The 7,921-nt window shown below is 39.6% G+C and overlaps 1 protein-coding gene and 1 long non-coding RNA gene across 3 annotated transcripts in view; one reads left to right on the top strand and one right to left on the bottom strand.

The window, feature by feature from the left end:
- The window catches only part of LOC116694752 (homeodomain-interacting protein kinase 3), a 52,543-nt gene extending 46,498 nt beyond the window's left edge, over window positions 1-6,045 (bottom strand). For both annotated transcript variants that reach the window (XM_032524621.1, XM_032524622.1), the window contains exon 1: window positions 5,676-6,045. The gene's annotated coding sequence lies outside the window, so the exon portion shown is untranslated. The remainder of the gene's footprint in view (window positions 1-5,675) is intronic.
- Window positions 439-7,921, top strand: part of LOC116694754 (uncharacterized) — a 17,887-nt gene continuing 10,404 nt past the window's right edge. The window contains exon 1 of the long non-coding RNA XR_004333264.1: window positions 439-493. This is a non-coding gene — a long non-coding RNA (uncharacterized LOC116694754). The remainder of the gene's footprint in view (window positions 494-7,921) is intronic.

Below are 7,921 nucleotides of genomic sequence, written 5' to 3'. Positions count from 1 at the left end.
TGCGTCTAATTGCGGTTGAGAAATACACACTTCAAAATGTTACTGTTTTGTGCATTTTTGTTGATAAGCAACCACGTAGACTCATGATACCATTGTATCGCAATCCCACTGTTGTAAATCGCAATATGACTTTTTCTTCAAATTGTGAAGCCCTAGTTGTATTCACCTGACACGCCGTGTTTACTTACTGTTTAAAACATTTTTCCAGGTTAGTGGTGATGCATATGAAAAAACATTCGACAAAAAGATGAAAAAACATTGGGAAATTAGCAGTGACATTATATTACCCCCTTCATGTGGCATTATGCTAAAATACTGTTTATGTGCTAAATTTGTCCTTAGCGGTTGGTCAGCAGATAAGCCCACTTAAGAGAATGTTATTGTTCAGACTTTGGCACACTGTTTCAGCATAATCTGGTCACACTCTGTTACATCGCACATTGCTATTGCCAGATGAGTGACAACTTTGTTTGGCTCATTTTCTGTAACTAGTGTCATGAAAGCATGGCGGATAGAATTAGCAACCTAGCTAGGTAGCCAGTCATTCGCAGCGGGCTGCTTGGTTCCTTCGCTTCCCCATCGCAGGGAGACTTCATTGCCGAGAAAACGGATGACATCCCAAAAGATGGACAATTGGTTAGCCATTTCCCGGTGTTCGCTGTCATCCCAACAGGGAGGGAAGCAAGATCTGTACTGCTGCTGGCTGATTTAGTCAAACGGTGTTTTGCATGGCAATGGTTTGTATATCCGGTTTCCTTTTTAGCATGACAAATAGATTTCTTCTCATGAAGGCGCAAAACATACGCGGTAGTTCTCCGTTGGCTTTAGTCTTTGCAGTGTTTAAGTGCAACTTTCAGGCCAAGCCATGTGGAAATGCGAGCTGAGTTGGGCTTCGTTGCCACTAGTTCTTTGCTGTCTGCTTGGTGTGTCAGCACATTCCTGGATTAGGATTTTGTTACATGATTATTAAACATGCTGAGCCTACACCAAAGGGTTTTCCCCTGGGGGGCGCCAAAGAGCCACAGGGGCCACAGGGAAGGCAAGACACGTGAAGAAAAAATAACTCAATAACTCTGTATGCAGCTCTATTGATATTGGTAATTGTGTGTACATGTAGGCTATTAGCTTTAAAATGCATCGTTTCCTTGTCCCAAGTCAACAGAAGTCGGCATTAAGGGAGGAGACAGGACCAAGCAAAAAACGCAGTTAAAGTTTCACCTGGTCGGGGTGTGAAGCTGAACCTCTGCCGCAGTGTGACAGAGACCAGGAGAAATGCTGATCACCCGTTTCTGGTTGTTGTGGAGAGTGAGTTCCCCCAGATCTCCACTAAGGCTTTAAAAGTCCTAATCCCTTTCACCTCCACCTACTTGTGTGTGTGGGTTTTCCGCACTGACGCTGATTAAAAACAAATACAGATCAAGGCTGCAGGTGGAGGAAGACTAGTGTTTATTTCTCTCTGCAGGGCCGCCCCACATCAAACACATCTGTGTATCAAAATCACTGCCTTAAAATTGTTCCCATTGACGTCAGCCGATTTTGCCAGGGCTGAAGCCCCAAATGTTCTGAGTGTAGACCTAAATGTATTTTGAAAAGTTGACTGACAAATATAAAATTGGACGTCGCTTAGTGTCGACTCTCGCTGTAAAAAGCTATGCAGCTTCAGGTTTATGGATGCGCTCTGCTGTCGACATGCTGCGGCAGATGTGACGCGTTTAGCTCTGTGTATTTCTACTGTAGTTTTGGATTTCCATCTCCGACGTAGAGCAGCGTACAGCCACGTCCCTAAACTTTGTCTCATTCAGAGACCAGAGACCCAAACAGTGCTCTGTGTTTGTCAGAAGGTCTGAGATCTACCGTATCAGCAGAGCAATCGTTTATTGCAAAGCAGGCTATGGTGTAGGTAGATTATTTTCTGAAATATTTATTCTTGTAATAGCCTATTATTACTTTATTCTTCACAAAATATCACAAAGATTATTTTTTGGGTCTTTTTTCCCTTTATTATAGTCATGGTGCATAGACTGGAAAGGGGGAGAGACATGAGGGATGACACGCAGCAAAGGGCAGCAGGTCAGATTCAAACCCCGCGCCACTGCAGGACAACATGGGGCAAACGCTCTTGAACTAGAGGCCCATCCAAATAATGTATAACTGAGGTGAATAATTGTCATATGCACATTTACGGCGGTTACTTCCTCAACAAAAGATGCAAACAAGAAGGCAACAGTAAATTATGCCTAAGCTACATGTGTGCTGAATCAGATTTCATTAGAAAAGTCAATTCAAAGGAGAATAAATAGTCTGAGAGCATACTGCAATATATTAAATTATGTTTTATATTTGGTTAGTAATCTGTTTCCCTTTACATAAAGATATTTCCAGCATATTGATTCAGAAAAGATATAAAAATTCACCAGAATGCAGGAAATGAAGTGTTTAATGCTCAAGATTTTCAGGGGATGGACCCATGTTTTGTTAAACCCCTGGTCTACACCAACTTGGAAATATTAAAGTGAGACACTGTTCAAATTCACTGAAAAAAACTCCATTTATCAAGTGAACTTGTTAAGTGCAAAGTAGCACCATCACAGCAAGATTACATCCTAAATACAGCAATCATAAAAGCAGCTAAAGTAAATACATATCTAAGCCATCATGCCACCCTTCCTGGAAAGGGGAACTGGCCTACTGTAAAGGGAGATGGGGGAAGCCCGTTGCATTGCTGGCCTGTCCCTGCAATCTACACTGGAGGTTCAGTTTCACACAAAGTAGAACTGCAAAATAAGCAGTACCTCAGGGGGAAATGATACATCACGAAGCATGATGAGTGTTCTGTAACTCTGTGACATTTACAAATACACATATGAACTGAAATGACCCATATCTGACATCCAGGTTTACACTGACTCTACAACAACCCGTGTGCAAACATAAAATATCGTTCAGATAAGCCTGCACGATTAATTGTTATAAAATCACGACCCCAATTTAACCTGGTCACAATTTAATTTTAAAATAATTTAGATTTTTTTTTATGACTTAGATTCTCCTTTAATTTTACAAACTGACTGCATCGTAAATGCTACTACTTTCTTCTGTGAGTTTTAAACATATACAGTTATACTGTATAAAATAGGTTTTAAAGCGCTTCCAAGTGTTGCAATCGTGCCTTCTCTTCATTGAAGCCTCCGTGTTTACGGGCTTGTGGTGATGCACAATGTGCTATAGGTGCCAAAAAGGTTTGGTACTGCCAATTTGTTTTGTTTTGTCATGGTTCATGTGTGCCTTAAATATTACACTTTGTGAGAAAAAAATCATGGCAGAGAATCTTGATATCAATTCTAAGCTAAAAATAGTGATTCTTATTTGCAGTTGCATTGCAGTAGGGCACTGCAACTAAATCGTAGTGAGTGTATGAGACTCGTGAATTTAAATAAAAATGGCTTTGGCAAATATCTGATGTATGATGCAGTTAATACCATATGTGCTATAAATGTTGCCCAAACCTGAGCTAAAAAATAAAAGTAAAAATCAACCCTGTGTTTTTTCAACAGCTAACACAGTGTCACACTTGCCAGTCATGTATGTGGCTATAGGAATAAGTTTATATTATCCATCTTATAATACTGAATGTAGTATTTCAGGTGCAGCCTCTACCTCACCCAGTAGAGTGCGCGCCCCATGTAGCCTGAGTCCTTTGCGGTGGCCGGGTTCAAATCCAACCTGCGGCACTTTGCTTGTCATGCCCTCTCTTTCTCTCTATCCACTATCACTATTGCATAAAGTGAAAAGTCCCAAAAAATAATCTTTAAAAAAATTGAGTATTTCATAGGTAGGGTGTCACACATGAGAGTATATCAAATTTTCAACAATTAGCACACTATCTTTCAGTTTCAACAGTATTTTCAAGGAACATTCCTCTCCTTGCAGCAAGTCACAACACCATTATAACAGGCAGAAAACATGCAGAGGCCAAGCCTGTCAGCCACACTTCCTGAATATTTCTGACTGGGCTTACATTCTCAGGTGATTCCAGTTCTAAGGCTACATCTCTACATCACTCACTCCCACACACACAAATGCACAACTACACACACACACAAATGCACAAATGCACAACTACACACACACACACACACACACAAATGCACAACTACACACACACACACACACACACACACACACACACACACACACACACACACACACACACACACACACACACACACACACACACAAAGCTGGGTGTCTTAAGCACAGCATTTTGTTTTACTAGACAGGCCTGCTGAGAGCCAGTGGCCTTCCTAACTACTAAAGGCGTCACACACAGGCTCAAACAGGCTGAGGGGTGTGCCTTAACGTTAGCATGAAAATACAACACACCTCTTTCTCATGACTTGTAGAGCTGGTGAGTTTTATCTAATATACTGCTGTGTTGACAGAGATTAACAACAGCTGTTGTGACCAAACCTTTCTTTTAACCAGGGAAAAACTCTATAACTATGAAACTCTGAGATAGCATATGGACTTCACTCAAGTTAGAACAATATTACCAGTACTTAGAGTGCAAACCTTGGCTGGTGAATAAATATAAAGAGGTTTTCTATCAATTTAAGGTTGCATATAAAATCCCTGCAACCAACAAAGTTTTCCAGAAAGTTAGCAATGTCATTTTCCATTAGCAGAGATCAATGATTGATTGGTAGAAAAACACTTTCTTTATTCACCACCCGCAGCTGCAAAAATTGATCATTTGCTGATGCAACTGACAAAAGTCACAGGCAAAAAAAGCAACAGAACCACCGCCATATAACTGGTGGGGTGCAAATATTTTACCCTGCCTATGCTTGACAAAGTGGCATACCCATCAGTCATTGAGGGATACTGGCATAGACACAGCTGTGATACCTCCTGCTCGATCCTCTCCCTGCCAACCTAGGTAGCCTGATATCCTACAGAGCGACAAGATCCAAGCCTGAAATGGAGAGCCATGACACAAGTGCGTTCCTGCGTGTGTGCGCGCCCGCGTGTGTGTGGTGTTTTTCACAGTTGAGAAAAAAATGCCAGCTGTACACGAAATTTGTTACTGATCAATCTAGTATACGGTTGACATATGGGAGGGGTGGTGTATGTGAGTTTGGGGGAAGGGCAACACCAGCCAGCCTAGACACCTGTTGAAACTTATATTTTAAGTGGCAGGCAGCTGAATAATGTGTGTATGCTATGTGGGATAGGTGATATAACTAACTTAAATGTAGCTCTGATAACCAAACTGATCTATTTATAATGTTACTGTAAGGCAAGTGTTGAGAATTATTTATAACGTTATAACGTTACCTAATACACCAAGTCTATTTCCGTATCTTTTCAAGGAAACGTTAACAATGTCTCTCAAAATACATAGTTAAAGTTACTCGAAATCCATACTAAAACAAGGGATTTCTCTTAATTGGCCCCTGAATAAATAACTACTATTCTTCGTTAGTTCCAACTATTTAGCTTTTGCTGCTTGTATGCCAAGGGCAACAAACTGAAGTTGGCTAGCTTAACGTTTCCCGTTAGCAAACACGCTACCTATAGCAAAGTGTTTTCAGTGTGAATTATAAAATAGACAAACATAAACGTGAAACTGAAAACATATTTGGCAACCAGTTTAGTCAGAGAAGTTGACATACCTTCAGTAAGACCTATAAATCGTATCACCCAGAGCGTCAAGGGACATGCCAGCAACAAGGACCAGCACCACAATCAAATGCTGCAACGATGCTGCTGCTGCTGCCATCTTGTTCAACGACGAGGAGAGACCGAGCGACTTTTTACACATTTGAACCTTGTAATACCACTAATAACTAGCTATTACGGAAGCCACCGATGACCCATGGTTTCGATAGCCGTATTAGGTTTTACCAAGGGTTGCTCTTGCCTATTCAGGACAAGGAATGTGTGTTTCTAAACTTTTGCATGTTAATACGCCGCGTCCCCAACAGAGGTAGCTTCCGCCTGCTAGCTGTTGCTTCGGTAGCAGCTTGTTGCTTCTCCGCATGTGTGGAATGCTGGGGGGCGGGGGGTAAAGAGAGAGAGAGAGAGAGAGAGAGAGAGAGAGAGAGAGAGAGAGCTACACAATATACTGTATTTGTTTAGTGTATAAAAAATATATGAATCAGTATTAATGTTGTGTTAATGTTCATGTTCATATTACCGTTTATTGTGGGCTTTCCAAATATTTGGACAAATTGTATGATGCTTTGGCAATATTGTTATTGAAACTTTCATGCCAGTAAAGTCCTCTGACAGAGAGAGAGAATGGCAATATTGTTTTCCTGACATTCATGCCAAAAAGGCTATTTGAAATTGAGAGTCTATAAATGACCACTTGGTAAAAACAACCGTGGTAAAGTTGGTTTTATATTGGACGTTGGCTATTCGATACATTCGAAAAATCTATTATGCAGCTTGCCCTTTTGACCAATCCATGTCAAATCACTTTTGTTGAACCCAGCTAACTCTCTTAGACATTGCACAAAGCTTCTTTTTTTTCCAAAAAAAACATGCTTTGATTTTTTAATAATTCTTTTATGTAAAGAACTGCTATAAATCTATTATGCAACTTGACCTATTCATGTTAAAACACTTTTGTTGAACTCAGCTAACAGTCTTACACATTGAACAAAGCTTATTTTTCTAAAAACTCCATCTTATGATTTTATGAGTATTTTTTATGTAAATAAATGCTATAAATCTATTACGAGGCTTGACCTTTTGGCCTAGTCATGTCAAAACACTTTTGGTGCACTCAGCTAACTCACTTACACGTTGCACCCGAGGCAACATTTTAAACAAATTACTGGAACAACCATTTTTGCGAGATCTTGACTTTGTTTTCCCAGATCTCGAGATTTATTTGCAAGATCTTGACGTTGTTTTGCAAGATACCAAGTTTTATTTGCAAGTTCTTGCAAATCCAACAAACAATAAGGCTAACCTAGTAGCACGACATGATTGCATCTCCTTAGTTGTCTAAATACAGTCATTGTTTATTTTGATACGCATGTAAATGATCAGAAACAATGAAAACACAATGTTTACCATTAGTAAATATATTATATAATGAAACAGCGAGTTCATGAGTTTGCCACATAGCTAGATAGCTATACCATGGCTGTATTAAGAAAACAAACTAGCTATACGTGTAAGAGACACGAGAAAAAAGCTCATGAACGAGAATGTTGCTACGACAACTCCAACTAGCGCTATTGACATCAACAGTCAACAACATTGTTCATTGTAACACTTCTGTTTGGCATGTATTAACTAGTAATGCTTATCAAAATAAACAATGGTTGTATTTAGAAAACCAAGGTGATGTAATCATGTCATGCTACTAGCTAGATACTAGCTAGCTACTAAGGTTAGCCTGCATTCATTGACATCAAAAGTCAACAACAATGTCCATTATAATGCTTCTATTTGCATTTGTATATCTACTGTATATCAGCTTGAGTGTTGTCAAGTTGTTTTTTCCATCATGGTTTTCTCTTGTTATGGCCAATTGATGCTTTAGGTCTTCTTAACTTGATTTATTTCCTTTTGTTAAACATGTTTATAACATTAATCATCACACTAAAGTAACAGCTTGTCTCGGTATGAAATAACTTAAATCTTGTTTTACATGACAGATGACGTCAACGAACAAGTTCTGTGCTTGAGTATTGATTGAAACTGTTGAGTGTTGTTGATCTTTATTGTTAAAAACTTAAAACAATTAAACAGAATTATGAAATATCCGGCCTCATGTTATGAGCAGAACTACACTATGTTTTGTGGAAATATTAGATGCCTGACCACTTTTACAGTCAACAGGCCTTAGGTCTATAGAGCTTTGCACTGCACAGACAGGTAAGGTGCGTAATGGAGATTCCAA

Source organism: Etheostoma spectabile, chromosome 8 (assembly GCF_008692095.1).
Source record: "Etheostoma spectabile isolate EspeVRDwgs_2016 chromosome 8, UIUC_Espe_1.0, whole genome shotgun sequence".
Lineage (NCBI taxonomy): Eukaryota > Metazoa > Chordata > Actinopteri > Perciformes > Percidae > Etheostoma > Etheostoma spectabile.
Note: the sequence above shows the minus strand (reverse complement) of the source record. Positions and strands in the feature narration are given on the sequence as shown.